This window comes from Choristoneura fumiferana, chromosome 21 (assembly GCF_025370935.1).
Source record: "Choristoneura fumiferana chromosome 21, NRCan_CFum_1, whole genome shotgun sequence".
NCBI classification, from domain to species: Eukaryota; Metazoa; Arthropoda; class Insecta; order Lepidoptera; family Tortricidae; genus Choristoneura; species Choristoneura fumiferana.
Genome location: NC_133492.1, coordinates 10,487,251 through 10,504,538, shown reverse-complemented (window position 1 = coordinate 10,504,538; position 17,288 = coordinate 10,487,251).

Sequence of the window (17,288 nt, the reverse complement as noted above, 5' to 3'; positions counted from 1 at the left end):
CTTGACTGAGATAAAACTCGCTTAGCTACGTATTGTGAGACTTACTGAACTTCATGAATACAAAATATAAAACTTAGGCGCAGGATACGTGAAGCATTAAACTAATGGCCTACACTACAGTCACATTGCCACGTAATTAGAGGTCCTAGAATACGCTAGCTCTGCTAATGCAACTGCCTGGAAACTTCCAGGCTTTGCTAAATATTTGGTTTACACTGAAATCTAGAAGAATGGCAAATGTGCAAGCAAATGATAGGTCAGGTAAGTGTCTTAGATTTTGAATTGGAAGCACAAGCATGAACGTAATAGGCCCAGTTGACGGTGAAGATAATCCCACAAATCCCTTTTGTCCCCCCTAAGTTTGTTTGTTTGTAAAAACCGCTGAAGGCTTTGGCCTTTGACCTTACAGTTTTTACCTAACCTAACCTTCTTTTCTGGTAGCGATTCGCTTTCTGGTGGGGTCACAGTTTTAACCTAACCTAATTTTCTGGTACCGATTCGATTTATGGTGAGGTTATAGTTCTAACCTAACCTAACCTACTTTTCTGATAGCGATTCGTTTTCTGGCGGGGTCACAGTTCTAAACTAACCTAACCTACTTTTCTGGTAGCAATTCGTTTTCTTGTGGGATCACAGTTCTAACCTAACCTAACCTAACCTACTTTTCTGGTAGCGATTCGCTTTCTGGTGGGGTCACAGTTCTAACCTAACCTAACCTACTTTTCTGGTAGCGATTCGCTTTCTGGTGGGGTCACAGCTCTAATCTAACCAAATCTAACCTACATAAAAACTATATTAAAATGTGTTATTTTTTATTAAATTATGGACAACATAACGTCTATTTTTACATTTTCATTGAAACAAAATATCGTGAATAAATACACCGAAAAAAAAAACTTTAAAAAATAATTCTACGGTTTGACACAATTGATAATAAAATAATTTCATAATTGAATTATTTTTGTATTAAATATTTTAATTTAAGTAAATAGTCATTAAAACAATAATATTCGAAGTAAAAATACAAGGACTAAATATTATATGAAACATTTTCTGCGAAACGAAATTTCTGTCTGTGAAAGAAGGGAACAAAAGTTAAATAAATGTCAATTTACAGGAACTTATGTTGAAGTCGCCAAAGATAATTTAATTGTAAGAAGAGAATTTTATTTATATTAGCGTATTGAGAACACCTAGGTCACAACAACACAACCGTTGTTGGTGACCTAGTGGTTTAAGCTATGGTCTCACAGGCAGAACATCGTAGGTTCAAATCCAGTTTCCGAAATTCATGTGAATGAAAATATCGGCATGAAACCTGCACAACAGAGCAGCAAGCAATTCAATGTTGTGTGTGAAGTTTCGAATCCGCACTAGGCCCGCGTGAGATCTATAGCCCAGGCCCTCTTATTGTGAAAAGAAATCTGAGCCCAACAGTGGTACCTGTATAGGGTGGGATGGCGATGAAAGTACTTATTATGAATAACACTCGTGGGACTGACGCGAGGTCATCATCATTCAGTATCTGTTAATCGAAAATAATTTATTGAATCAGTCAGGCGTGTCCTTGTGTCAGTGATTAGTGAACTATTTATAAAAATTACTTTGCTTACCCGCGTCCCAAAGTACCTACCTAATTGCTTATTTGCCATACCTACCTATTGCTTAATTTACCCACTTGCCGAAAAGTGTCCTCTGCTAGTTTGTTCCAGCTCAATAGCATAAACAAAGTTTTACCAATTCAATTTAAACGTCACTATTTACAGCAAACGTGTTGTATATCACAATCTCATCAAACTCCGTCTGCACGAGGTATTTGTTCAACTTCAGCCTGAAATCCTTGAACTTTGTAACTGTACGTCTTGCGACTATTTACTGTAGCACTAGCTATAAGTACGGCCAACGAAGTTGAACAATATTGCAGGAGCTAATGTAGAGGGCGTGTCGCCCGCCGGATGCCCTCGCGAGGCTTACCCCCGGGATAAATACACTCGTACTAAAAGCCGCCTCTTCAGAAATGAACCGAATTCCCTCCTTTAAATTATGGCCGGATGTTTGCAAGGTTTGATTGTGATGGTACGCGTCTTGGAGATACGAATAGGCACACATGTTTATTTAGACATTTTTCGCTTGCTATTGAAAGTATATTAAGGGTTCAAAAGTATTTATAAAGATTCGAAATTCAAAAGTATTTGCTCCACCAAAGTAAACGATGAAGGGTACGTCATGTAGTTACAGAAGGACAGTTTTGTTAATCAATATCTAATTCCTCTAGTCAATGCCAAGTTATTTTGAGATTGTATGAACTAGTAGGGTGGATCTAAATATATTCGATATTAGCTCACAGCGGGTAAACATAAAGCGTCATCCTAGACATCGCAGTAAAATATTAGTTCAGTGCGATGTCTGTATCACCGAACACTATTGCTCCATTAACGATCGTAGTGATTGACTAGTAAATGACTAATGTAATGTTAGTGATGAACTGTGTAAAAAACTTACAATTCAGTAAATATGGCGCTTTTGGGAACAGGAGTAAATTGAAGTGTACATAGGTAAACTATGGCAAAAAATGAAATAGGAGCGAAAATTCATAATACTAAATAAACATAAAGAAATCAGAAACTTTATATATTTACATTAATTTACTGACTATAAAAATTAAAACAGAGACACATTGTATAGGGATCAAAAGTCCAAAAATAGTTTTCTATAATTTGGATTTATAAGGCAATTCAGGAATGTTCATGAATTTTCAGGGACCTAAATTCGATGGATTCAAAAATTGAGGTTCCTAGATCATACGTCCTTGGACTACCTAGTACGAGACGAGTAAAGTAGCACGTTTAGGGTTCATATTCATATATTCACGTAATATTCATATTTATTTATTAATTTATTAGTGTGGGAGTGCGAAAAACCCTCGTCACTTTCCAAAATAGGGTTGGAATTTAGCCCAAAATTGGGAATAGGAACACAGCAGCGCTGAAAGTAAAATATTAGCCAATCCATGCAATTTGGTACCTGCATGTATGTACGTGCAAACAATACCTTCACCGCCGGCAGCGCTGACCTACTCGCAGTCCTTTGTTCTACGTCCAATTCTGCCCAATTACCCAAGTAACAATATAAGAAATAACTTTGGAATTGATATTTTTAAAGAACTATAATAAACGCCGCCTTTCAACCAGCGGTCGCGATTTTGATGCAAACTGTATTTAAGTGTACCTTTTACGGGTTACAGCATTTTTGCACATTTTTTTTATCCCAGAAGAACACTGTAACCCATCAGACAAACAGTATGGAGACAAGTCAGTGAGGAAAATTTTAAGGTGGTTTAAATTGCTGTACATAAGTCAGAACCCCAAGAACTATATGAGCCTTTGCTCGCAACTTCGTCATTACGTGTGAAATTGTGATAGGGAGCGAATGAGAGACGGGTCACCAGATAGAAAGTATTTACACTGCCCATAGACACCCACTACATTTTACATTACGGATGAGAAAAGAGTAGACCCATTTTTTGAACATTCCCAAGTTGTCCGGAAGTACTAGCGCTGACTGCAAGCTGATTCCAAAGTTTCATCGTGCGGCACGATGAGTTTCGCAAGAAACGAACTGTACCTAGTAGACTGCCAGCTATTGAGGTAGAAAAAAACCGGCCAAGTGCTAGTCGGACTCGCGCACTGAGGGTTCCGTACAAACCTGTAAGTAGTAACTTTTAAACAAACAATTTTTTTTTTATTATATAATGTAACTAAAAATTTACGCTCTTTGCAATTTTTCCTTTATCTCTGCTATAAGACGTTGCTACGTACCAAATTTCAAGATACTGAGTTCACGGGAAGTACCCTGTAGGTTTTGATTCCCTTGCGAGTTTCGAAAATTTGCGGAAATTTTCGGCATAAACGGCTGTATCTTTTGATTGCGTTGGCTTAGAAGTTTGACTTTTTTACAGCTCTAAGGGACAGTAGACTTGAGAATTTGATATAAATTTCAGCTTGATACCTCCACGCGTTCCTAAGAAAAAGGGTCTTGACAGATGGACGGACGGACAACAAAGTGATCCTATAAGGGTTCCGTTTATTCCTTTTGAGGTACGGAACCCTAAAAAAGTCGTTTGAGAGAGGTGCGATGGAGAAAATTAGCTGCAGGCTCAAATAACTCCTCAGAGAATTTCTCATGATATCTAAATGCAGTAAGTATAAGATACTCAGAGGTGCAGGTGCCCCTCCGCAAGGATAGCGTGTCAAGCCGGTCAGAAAGTTCCCGGTCGTGAGCGGCTCTTCGTTGAATGCGGTCATTGATATATGCTACCTACCCATTAATAATGTAGCTTTCCATTGATAATGGATTTTGAAATCGATCGTGTGAGATATGTAACCCCAGTTATATTTTAAAAAACAAAGATGTTAGTCCCATGTTAATACGACGGTAAACGATTAATGTAAATAATTACAAGGTTTGATCGCAATCATCACTAAAATCACACAAATTACTTTGACTACTTTCTGATTATCTGTTAATTTCACTTGTTTTTATGCAAACTAAAGAGTTTTACAATACTATACAAATACAATACAACTTAAAAGTGACATTAATTCAATAAGGTGCCAAGTAGTATTTTAAGGCGCCGACCGCCGCCTCGGTTTACGTGCTAGGAAGGGCATTTGTCTCAGTGCCCGCGGGGGACCGCCTCTAATTGTTGTTGGTTGTCGTAATAAAGGAGCTCTGAGAACTGTCGCACTGCATACTATCTCAATCTATCCTTATTATTACAGAACTTCTGCTGAATCGTGGTTGTCTAGTTTGTAGTGGAATTGCTCCAATCAAAGATAAGCTTATCATATAATAAATGCGAAAGTTTATGTGTGTGGGCGTGTGTGTGTGTAATCTTTTCATTTGGATAATTTATTGTTTGCGTCTGCGTCTGTTTCGATACAAGCGTTTATTTATTTGTATTTCTTTCTTTCAAAGACATAGATAACTTTGAGTGGCCAAGTCTCAATTTCTTAAACCATCACAGGTACTTGCGTCACTTTTTGACCTCTTCTCATGTAGCTTGTCAAGTAATGTGAAAAGTTTATCTACCTGCATACAGTAGTACTACATGTAGTCTTTGTTATGGTGATTCCTTGTAATTACCGAAACTAACACAGAATATAGGTATTTTTATATTACAGAAAAACTGCTGAAAAGGCTTCTTACAAATCTACAATGCAACGGGTGTGTCTGTTTATGTCAATCGCGATCACTTACGATGTTAAGGTATGAGGTATCCAATTTGTTTATTTACCTCTAAATATTTTAATAACGCAGAAAACTTATTTACCACCGTCAAAGTACCTGGCAGTGTGCAAGTAGCGTTAAAAACGTGGTAAAAAAACGAATCCTACGATTTGCAGATCGATTTTCGACTTCGCCGTAATTTCATTATCCTTTCTGCTTGCCAAATAATGACGGTCGTAATGTAAAGCATTGTGCCTGCCAGAAGCGAAAACTCTTTCAATATTCTAATGCTGGCAATAAAAGATTCGTATTAGCATCGGAAACGTTCGGTCAGGAGCGGCTCGAGACTGCATCACATATATAAATGCTAAGTAACCAGAGTAGAGTCTCGTCATGAATACCGTACTGGTGGGTTTGGTAGAAAAAATGTGTAAAGTAACCGCTGTTATCTCTTTTGGGGTTCAGTCTTTAGGGCCATGTTAATTTCTCTAATAGGAATAAATGAGGAGTATAAAATAAATGGCCGGAGGGACAGTGTATCCGGAAAGCCAGTTAAGCGTTTTAGTTTGTTTGTGTCAGCACATTTATTCACTTTTCGTTTAAATTATTCTGTCAAGCCACTGTCAAGCGCTAACGTCACTCCACCTGCAGGGCTACTACGAAACTCGAAACTCGAAGTTTGTATCGTACCGTCCCTCTCGCTCTCGTATTAAATAGTATAAGTGTCAGAGGGACCACACGACACGTATTTCGAGTTTCGAGTTTCGTAGTAGCCCTGCTGCATGTATTTGGCGCATAGAAGCAGTAATGTACAGGAGGAGGTCTTAGTTTGGTAATAATTATATAGGCGTTCAAAAAATTACGTTTCATTTACTATTTCGGTGTGTATGCCATTCAAATCTGCGGTACCTTAAAACCTTGCCCATCATGAGCTGGCTGTATCAATGATCGATTTCAGATATTTATAGCCTATTACGCAGGTACGGCAAGTTTATTCGTTATACGGATTCTTCGTTCCGTCTGTCTGCATGAGAATACAAATGTGGTTGTTTGGATAAAAATTTGACTTCACTTTGTTTTTATTGGTCGGAGGCGTCTTTATTTTTTCAAGTAAGTAATTGTATTTTAAGTAACTATGTGTGTATTTTAAGTACCTAACTATGTGGAAACCTTGTCGAAACTGATGGTTCAGTAAAAGCATAAGAAAAAAAGTCTTAAAAGACAACTTTTACTCAGTACTAGCTTTCGCCTGCGGCTTCGCCCGCGTGGAATTTGGTTATCGCGCGCTGTTCCCTCGGGAACTGTGCATTTTTTCGGAATAAAATGTCACTCTCTGGCCCATAAACTATCTCTATGCCAAAAAACACGTCGAACCATAGCTCCGTTTCGACGCGAAAGACGGACAAACATACAAACACACAAACATTTATAATATTAGTATGGATAAGTAAGCTGAATAAAAAAAGAAAGGTTTTTTTTTGGCGTTTTGGTGGCTCACCCAAACTATTCACATTTATGTTATTTGTACCTATATAGGTACTTAATTTCATGACTACCCGATAACTAGAAGTGGGTAAAGATAAACATTGCAAGTTATGTGAATAAAAAGTTCTAAAAACACATTTTATCTAATGAGAACGGAATCACATACATAATCCCATTGCAATTTATCCCTCTAATTAATTTATCTTGTTTCATTACCACGACTAACATTTCCCGTAAAGTATTTATTTTCGGAGTTGCCCTTAGTTTATCATTATATATTTTCTGCTGCTATTCGTAGGTCAACATGCACAGCACACATTTACACTTTGGTAGCTAAGTAGACTTGTTGGTGCAAACCGTTATTGAAGGAACGAAAAGCTCATGACGAGACGCGGTTTCAAATGTCGCTGTGCAAATGACATCAAATCTGTGTTACTTTCGTATCGTAATTGGTTATTCAGTCTGCAATGGACAATAAGACGGTTATCACACTGTCACAATATCCCGCTGCAGTGTGTGGACCCAAGAAATTTGCCGCAAATTGTGTCGTCGCGCGCGTCGCTCCCAAGCATGGAAATGCAAAATCAGTTTATTATGCAATACTGTTTTTGTACACAAATTGAGATTCTACAGTCAGAGTATCGGATAAATAGTACCAGTCCAAAATGGTGCTGGGTAGTTTTACTAGCGTAACTGCCGCTAACAGTTTCCAGTCGCATATATTAGAGAAATATTCCACAGTTAGAATAAATTTTCAATTAATTTAAGTTGTATCTCTGGTCTATTTAAATATATATACATATATGCAACGAGATAAGAGACGCTAATAAACTCAGCGGAAAAAATTTGGCCCACCCTTCATACAAAATTACCAATTCTGCACACATTTGTGGGCCAGATTTTTTGCCGCTCAGTATAGTTAGAATCATCTTAGAAATGCTCTTACAAACATACACTAAAGCTAACCACGCATAGAACTAAACATTAACCATGACCAGTGTGGTCATCGCCTATCAGGTTTTTTCAGCGAAGGGAAAACGCATATGACCATCTCCTGAAACAACTATTTCGTTGCATACCTATACGCAGAAAATTGCACACTCATTAATAATAATATATCTTAGCTTAAGACATCGGCGGATAGAAGCGGGCAGTAAATAACGTTCGATTGGCCTTATTGTCCCATAAAATACCTCGCAATATCGGTCACGGTAAAACGGTACGATTTCTTTCTTCCCGTTCTGACATACAAATAATCCGGCGGCAGCGGCGAAAAAGGAGCTAAGTGCGATATTGCTAAAGTAGAAAACTAAAAACTCACCATCAATATTTCAATACTAAAAAAGTGTATCATGCACCCTTGTTTAAAAGAAACTACTTATATACAATCCTTTACTTTAACATAAGCTACATAATTAGGTATGCATAAGTCCACTGGAAGCCTATCCAGCCTTAATGACTGTCGTTTTTACGTTTTTTTTTAAATAGCCAATATATTGTCCCTGTCTCATCCCAATGCTGGGCTAAGGCCTCCACTCATCACCTCCACAATTCCCATTGTGACGCTATGTCAGGCCAGTCCTTAGCGTATGTCCAAATTGTCCCGTCACCTTCTTCTATGTTTTTTTTTTATTGTGCACATACCGTGTCTTAAGCATTTAATGATAAAGTCACTGATATCATAACACTGAGTTATGTGTTCATGTCAATAAGATATTAACTCGGTAATAGTACTGAACAATAGCAGTTTTGTAGTTGGCTTCTTCGCTGTCATCGAATGGTTTCAACAAGCCAAATAGTGACGCAACAATTTATCCTCGTCGGCGAAACACGCAGCCAGGTGTTTCACGCTGAAATTTTCATACCGGTTTAATTTTCACGTTTGTCGAAAACAATTTTACCATATTTGAGTTATGTGTGTGCGCTGTTATTCCATTTTTATAAGCGATTCAATAAACGGAGCTTTTAAAATATTTTGTAACGAAATATTTTAATTTAAATGTGATGAGCAATTTTATCTGTGAAATCGGGTTGTCGTTTACCATTTTATTTAAGCAAGCATTTTAAGAGTAAAATAGTGCTCGTTTCGAATGTTAAATCTGCAACCGATTAGGCAACCAATTAAATTGGTTTACTGTCAACATTTTGAAAATAGTATTAGATCCAATGATCCAAACTAAAATTAGATGATTAGTTTATCTTTTCAAACCTCTAAGTCGAGCTTCTTTTGAACTTCTTAAGATTTAATAACGTAATTACCTACCTTAGCTTAATTAATTTGAACATTAAATAAAAAACAAGATAAAACCCATCTTAAGGTCTGCAAGCTGTCGAAGACTCAGACAGGCCTTTCTGAGTCGATCTTCCTAATTCTCAAACTGCCCGTGAAACGTACATCGTGTTTCATCACATCTGTGACGAAACAACTCCTTGTTTCTCCTGAGAGAACAAAGAAAGAGCAAATAGGGCTGTATGGACTCTTGGGTAGGGTTCTACTCAAACACTAAAGCAGATAAAAAAAAATGGCGGTGCGGTGGCACAATTTGCAAACATACATGGCGGATTATTAATCAACATCGAAATTAATTTTGTATACTTAAAATTTAAACAATGTAGTACAACAATAAAAAAAATTACAGTCCTAAAAGCCCGCGGGTTTTATTTAGAGCATTGCAACGAAGTTCTCCTGTTTGTTATGGCACTATTTTGCAAGTGCTCTCAGTCTAAGGAAGATAGCTGCTCAAAAAATAGGCCAATGCAGAGATTGTAGCTCGAAAAAAGGTTACATTTAATTGATGAGTATTATAATCTATTCGACCACATTCACCCACAACTGGTAACTGTAACTGGTAAGTCCACTAGTTTACTGAAACAAATTAATCCACTTTTAATAAATTTTTTAACCGTTTAAAACTTTGATTTTTATTTATTTACTGTTAAACTTGTGGAAGCCAATTTACTAGCATTATTATGTAATTATGCATAATTACCGAGTTTGCGCTAATTACTCTCTAATTGAATATTCAATTGACACGCTGTTGTGATATATTATTAATAGGAAATTACATTAATTACGTTATTTTTAGTACGTACCAAGTACAGTTGAGGGAACTGGATCGGTATCGACATCGTACCAGAGTTGATTTTTTTTGCAATCAATTTCAAGATAATTATTTGTTTTGACATATGTATGGAATGTGATAAACTCTCACGTTATCGTCGGTCCATCGAGGCCAGCCAACGCGGTTCGTGGTTCGTTGTCAACACTTTCTTTGTCTTTACTTGGATGCCTCTGGTTTTTTGTATTCCATCAAAGTTTTTTTAGTATGTATTTATCTATAAGTATGTTTATCCGTTTGCCTAGTATCCATAGTACAAACTTTGCTTAGTTTGGGACTAGGTCAATTGGTGTCAAGTGTCCCGTGATATTTGTTTATCTTTATTTGAGTTTTGATTTTATTTTGTGTATTGAAATATTAGACCGAGCCTAAAATTAAACTTTCTAATTTTATAGTCTGCAAAAGTAAACCTTACTGAAAATTAAATTCAGTTTTATTTCAATACAGAGCTTATCGTAGCCTATTTAAATATAAGTAGATTACGTAAATTACGTTATTAAATCTTACCAAGTTCAAAAACAAGCTCGACTTAGATGTTTGAAAAGATAAACTAATCATCTAATTTTAGTTTGGAAAATGTTAATACAAATACGTTTATTTTGCGAGTTGTCTAGGTACGAGTATTTCATGCTAAGATTTTAGAAACATGACGTAACGACCAGCAATCATGTTTTATTTTTCAATTGAATGGGAATTATTATTCAGTGAAGATAAATCAAAATGACTAAAATTGACTTTATGATTTGATTTCGTAGTTTCTGACGCAGTGCGATCACTGTATTAACGTCGTCATTGGTACCGCTGTGACTAACTATGGTATAGGGTAGGTATGTCTATCTTGGTACGAGGGTGCACGAAACTGCAAAAGAGGTTCATTGTTGGAAAAATGCAAGCCGGTTTTTTAGATTTTAATTTCAAGTTCATTTTGAGGGTTCCATACCTCAATTGGCACAAACCTAAGATCATTTTGTTGTCCGTCCGTTTGTCAAGTCCCTTTTTTCAGTAAAGCAACTAGGTATCAAACTGAAATTAATATCAAATACTCAGGTCTGCTAATTAAGCCCTGGAGAAGGGAAAAAATCGAACTTCTAAGACAAAGCAAACAAAAGATATCTACAGTCATTAAAAAAGGTGTTTCCATATTGCCAGGAAATAGGTACCTACTTACCGTTGTGTTAGAAATTAAAATTTGGTACCTATGAAGATAGCTCTTGTAGTATAACTATCTGTTTATGTCAGTAACCATCTATAATGACCCCATTTTGCTTAAATTTTCTTTGAGAAGGCACTGCTGACACTTGATATTCATAGATATCAACAAAATTGTACGGAACCCTCAGATCGCGCGTCCGACTCGAACTTCGCATTTTTTTCAATTATCAAACCTTGTTTTCGAAAATTTGTCGTACATTGCTGGTAATTCTTTTTTCTTAGAAAATTATCGCATACTGTTTCCTTTTATTTAAATTAAAGTTAACCCAAGAAATTATGTACCAATACCAAACCAGTTCATTTAGTACAGAAATACCTGCGTGCCGGTAACACGTTCATACTTTAAGTGTGAAGTAAAATATTAAACTGGCCAGCAAGAAATTAACCCATGCACTGCTTCTCGGTTTAAATGCTGTGCACACAATGTTTACAACTACTAAAGATCTACGTAGAAAAATCAGTTTGTGAAACAGATCTTTAAACGCACTCGTAGAGAGTACAATTTAAGGGGAGCAAAAGTAACATAGAACCGTCACAGTAAGCTGCTATACGACATTGGCCCAGGCAAGGCGGAGTTGCGGGTGGAAAATTTCAAATGAAATTACACCGCTTTTAAACGTGACTGGGAACTGTTGGCGCGAATTTTCTTTGGATAAACTTTAATTTACAACGACACCTCTTTGCCTTTAGGCTTTTGAGCACGCGCTGTGGAGTGATGTTCGAGGCCTCGGAAAACTAAATGTAACAGAAAGTTTCCGGTTTCATTGCTTACCAATTAACAACGCGATAATTGCTAGAATAATTCACATAAAATGGTTAGTTTCGTGGGTAAAAATAATAATATTTAGTACACGTATTTTTTCTTTTGTCTGTCATACTAACAAAAACGCTCTAAAGTTCGGGAGTGCCCGTAACGTCACTTCTTAGTAGAAAGTGTACGTATGTGTGGTACGGAACTTTAACCAGCTATAATATGTCCATAATATTTTGTTTCATTGACAAAAGAATACGTATTTTATGATTTAAATTCTGGTTTTGTTCCGTGTACCTCGATTTTAGAGAAGCTCGATATTTCGGCACAGTTGCATGCGCCATGATCACGAGACGACTGGAGAATTTCGGGTATGCTGGTATAACTGTAACCCGAAATTAAATCACAAAATTAGTAATGACCGCGATAGTCTAAAAAATTGTGAATACATACGTGTCTGATATTTTTTGAAAATGTAACTGACAGATTAATTCCATTTACATTATCAGGAATCCTTAAAAACATCCTAAAAATGTTTTACAAATTCAACCACTACAAATACCACATAAGATGCTAAAGCATTTCTTACTAGATGCTTTTAAACTACATGATAGGAAACAAGACAAAAGGTTGTCTTTCTAAATAATACCTTCAAAAGAAAACAAAAACTGAACAAAGCAAAACCACATTACATACATGTGATGGTTCAGGTGATTCGCTGTAATTTTTCATTGATTGATATTCCAGTAGATAGTTTAGGAAATCGTTTCAAATTTAGGCAAGATTATCATTAAGCGCAGTGTGGAGACGATAATCAACTTATTTCCTTTACGTCAATCCGACTTAGGGGTGGCGACGCTACCCCAAGTTTAAGCGTACGTGGGATGTTTGACATGACGGAAATATCTGTAGGTACGCCTCGTATTTATATTGGAATACGGTTTTGTCCTCACCGTTCTACATCCTGTCTCGTAATTTCTTTGGGTTCTATTGAGCTAACAAATACTCCTAATAACATTTTTTCTCAAATATTTTCAATGTAAAGATATCGACCATTTATAATTTTATTATAGGTCGCGTACTATGTTTTCTTTTATTTTTGAAATAATTATATGACTTTACTGTTACAAGTTAAATTTTAAATACATAAGAAGTACGTCAAGTACCTATATTAGCTTGAGAAGTTGTGTTTTTTATCTGCTAACCTCGAAATAATATTTTTCATCATTTCATTTAAATATTTCGCGCTTGGTTTTAACAAAGAATCAAAAATAGCTCTTATAAGTTTTTATGCTGGTTAAGGTCGAATCTTGTAAATCGAAACCAATCTATTTAGTTCTAGGGAAGGGATAGGTTTCCTACAACGTCTTCCACTGACATCTGTCATTCGGGACCCTTCTCCGGTTTGGACCTACAGTCATCTTCAGATCATCTTCCCATTTCGTGATCTGCTTTTCCCGTTTCTTCTTTCCATCTCTGGGGTACCACTTCGTTAGGTATTGCCTTGGTCCATTACCCTCTTGTATCTCCCATCATGTGACCAGCCCATTAGTATAGTAGTACTCGTATCAGTACTATTACTTATTCTGTGGTAGTCTTCCAGATCAAGGTCCGATAAATATATACGATGTAGGGATGGGTTATACTTGCTAAATCGTGTACCAGGGCTTAAAAATACGTCCACCTTCTCATACCAGGTGCAGAAACCAGGTATCAAAATACTTTCAAAGTTTTTTCTGTCCAACGCAACGAGTCGAATACTTGCTTCCTTGCAAGTTTAAATTAAACCTTGTTTCTGATACAGATAAGATTCAAAATATTACAATCAAGACGTTAAATACTTTGAAAGTATTTTATGTCACGTATAAGTACAATCTGAACGAGTTCGACGTAGTTGTACTTACTTCGAAGGGACAGTATACTTTAATGGAAAAATACTTTCAAGTCTTGCAAGTATATCGGGTCGGTACCTGGTTGGTATACTTGCAAGGATATACCTGGTATCAAAACCTGGTAACGTAAATACGCACCATCTCTAATACGATGGTCATAAACATAAAATAGTAGTCGTCAGATGTAATCGGCAGCCCTGGGTCATACGACAAGGTTAGCACTCCCGTCCTTTCCGGTCCAATCTCGGCCTGCATTCAGCTGGGGTTTTATTTAAAATATATTTCTTATATAATTTTCTTCTATGTTTTCTTTGAAAACTACTGATTCAGTGCTTTATTTCTTTAGTAATGCTTGAGAATAATTTCAGATGTAATGTAGGTAGCGCTATGGGATACAGCGATTTTATTCTTATTCGTCTAAAATAAATTTAATTTGTATAAACCATTTTTTTAACCATTTTTTTCAGGAGGTGAGTTTGGACTTGGTTTCGGAGGTGATTTTAAGAGGCCCAGCTTTGCACAGCAGTGAAGTAGACACTATACTAAACTAGTCTTTTTTTTTCAATAATATTAGGTACCAACCAAACTAAAGGTTAGCTTTAAAACCTTTGGTTGAAATATGAATCTAAATTTCTTGGTAAGAGATACGAAGCGTTTAAAAAGAAGGATAAAATCAATATCAACATAAAAGAACACATTTCCCTTACCGCTACAGCTATAAAGGGGATGAAAGGTTGCGGTCAAAATGACACTGCAGTTCTGCGAGGCAGTTTTAGGGGCTCTCCCTATCATTGTAGATTCTTTTACATCAAAATGTGAGTAGTTCAATCAAGAGGGGTGTAACAAGGAAACTCTTGGTCGAGAAGTAAATTGGATTAGACGTGTCCATTTCTTTGATCGTTATTCTTTATAAAGATTCGTCTGTAATAGTTCTGTTTTAAGAATCTTGAATTTTGTTAAAATCTATAAAGCTGTAATAAGTATTTGTATATCTGTAGGTATTTAAATTATGCATAATTATCAAAACATGAAAACCTTTGTTAAAGGTGACGATGTAATTCATTGTTCAAAGCATATGAATCTGTGCGTAGGATTAAGTCAATCAAATGATTGAAAAAAAATGTTTCCACTCAAACCATTGATTGAATAGGCATTCTATTCCTCTTAATATAAGTTCTGTGCTTGTAACCGACTGTGGCTAGTGGCAATACGTCATATCTAGCCGCTAAAGCCTCTGGTTAGTTGCCAAAGTGCTTTTAAATTATGTCCCTACTTCTGCTTTAAGACTGCCGCTAAAATCTTCTTCGAACAGGCATTCCCAAGACCCGACTATTGAAAACGGACAAAACAAGCTCTGCCACAGTTCAGCATCAATTCACCATTTGTTATTTCCGGTAACAAAGCACTCTTTGCCTAACGGCGATAAACATGCGAAAGAAAAATACGTTCCATCGATTCCACACCTCAGGGACGCACGTACGTGACAGAGTATAACGGCCTGTAAAACCCACACACGGTGCGTGCTGAATGTACGGTCGTGATACACACCATGCTGCCAGTCATAAACCAAAACGAAGAATAGGTCTCACACTGAATAATGAATCTTAGACGGCGATATACGTCATTTGAAATTATTTAGTTTCTAAATTAGTGTTGGCTAAATTGAAGGCTCAAATTTTTGTGAAAGCTTGCTCTATAATAAAATTAAAACTAATCAAATACATGATTTTATCCCTTTATCTCCATTTTACTAACGGCCATCCAGGTGGGTGGGGCGTCTTCACCCGTATGTATATTGGCCCGCACGAAGCGGTTCGTTTCATCTTTCATGATGTGAAACTGCTAAGGAATGGAATTCGCTCCCATCGTCTTTATTTTCAGATAGATACAACCTAGGGATCTTCAAGGCTAGAGTGAATGAACTGTTACTGAACCAGTTATATTATATCTATAGCTTCATCTGCACTTTTCATCAGAAGAGAGAAGGGTCAATCACGGGTCAGTTTGAGGTAAAAAAATACGATGTAATGCCCAGCAGAGGTATTTTTACAGAGTGAAGATGTAGGAGACGTTGGTACGCACATTTATTCTCTATTAAACTATGTGGAAATGCAATCCCTTTTTGTCGTAGAGCAAAAATAACTTGAATAAGCAACCCTAAAAGAGAAATAAAGCTAGATTATAGTACGAGCGTTTATTTTTCTACACAATATTTTCTAGTTTTTCCCGGATGACTGAAACAAGATCGAGTGTTTTTACGAACGAACAAGCAAAAACTACCAAATAAAGTAACCCATGGTGGGTTTAAGTTTATTTTTGGTCGTAGTTTTTGTTGACTATGTTTGCATTTTTATCAAAATACTCGTAAATAGATATTTATAATCCGATCATTAGAATTGTGAAAATTTTTACTAGTGATAATTGAACTCTTTTTAATAAATAAAAAAGGCGTTTTAAATAAAAGCACGTTAAAAACATTACTTTTATACAAAAGCATCATAAAAGAAATTTAATGCTATTTTTATTTACTAATCGATTTCCTTATAAGTTAGGTATTAATGACTATAACATTGAATATTTTTTATATAACTTTTTAACACAGTTTCTTATTCACAAGTTGCATCTTTTATACTAAGAATAATCCAAAAGCATTCAAATCCGCGAACAGAGTAAAAACTTTTCCATTTCCTACCTTTTGCTGAACTTGCCCACGACGCTCTCGACTATTTGCCTGTGAAATTTTAAATAATAATCCTGCAACAGTAAATTGCTGCTTGATGTGCAGTAAAAAGCGTGCAATTTCATAATGTAAATACGAGGAGGGTTCAGTACTCGTACATTATAAAATATTCAACGTAAAGGAGAATGGCAAAAATATATTTAAGTACCAAAACTTCCACATTCTATTAAAATTAATCATAATAATATAGCAGAGATAGGTATCTAGGTTATAGCAGGTAGGTTAGGGAGAGTATTATCCAACATAATAATAATAAGTGTGTTTTTGTATGTATGTAAACTCTTTATTGTACAAAATAAGTAACAAACACAATTGACAAACATTGAGATAAAAAAGGAGAACTTATCCCTCAGTCAGTTTTTCAGTTAAAGTTAAAGATAAAAACCGTTCAAAAGCATGTCAGTGCATGCTCAGTGTAGGGTCCCGTAGTTCCCGACCTTGCCTTAATTTTAATTTTGCCTTCGGAATCCTCGGACCGATGCTGTTTATCTTGTATTCTGCTGACATACAGACTCGCATTAAGCACTGCAAGTACCATATATACGCAGACGATATTCAAGTGTATATTTCATGCAGGCCATCAGAGATTAACAGTGCAATAGAGAAGCTTAATGAAGACCTCAGTTGTATAGCTGCATGGGCCTTAGCTAATTCATTGTTGCTGAACCCAGGGAAGACTAAATACTTAATTTTTGCCAGTAAACAGCAGCTGGTCACTCTCAGTACCTCAAACCTGCCACAAGTTATGCTGATGCGTGAACCCATTGAGCGTGTGTATAAAGCGCGTAACTTGGGTCTGCTAATGGATTGCGGATTGCGCTACGAGAAGCATATTGCGAGATCGGTCGGAAACTGCTTCT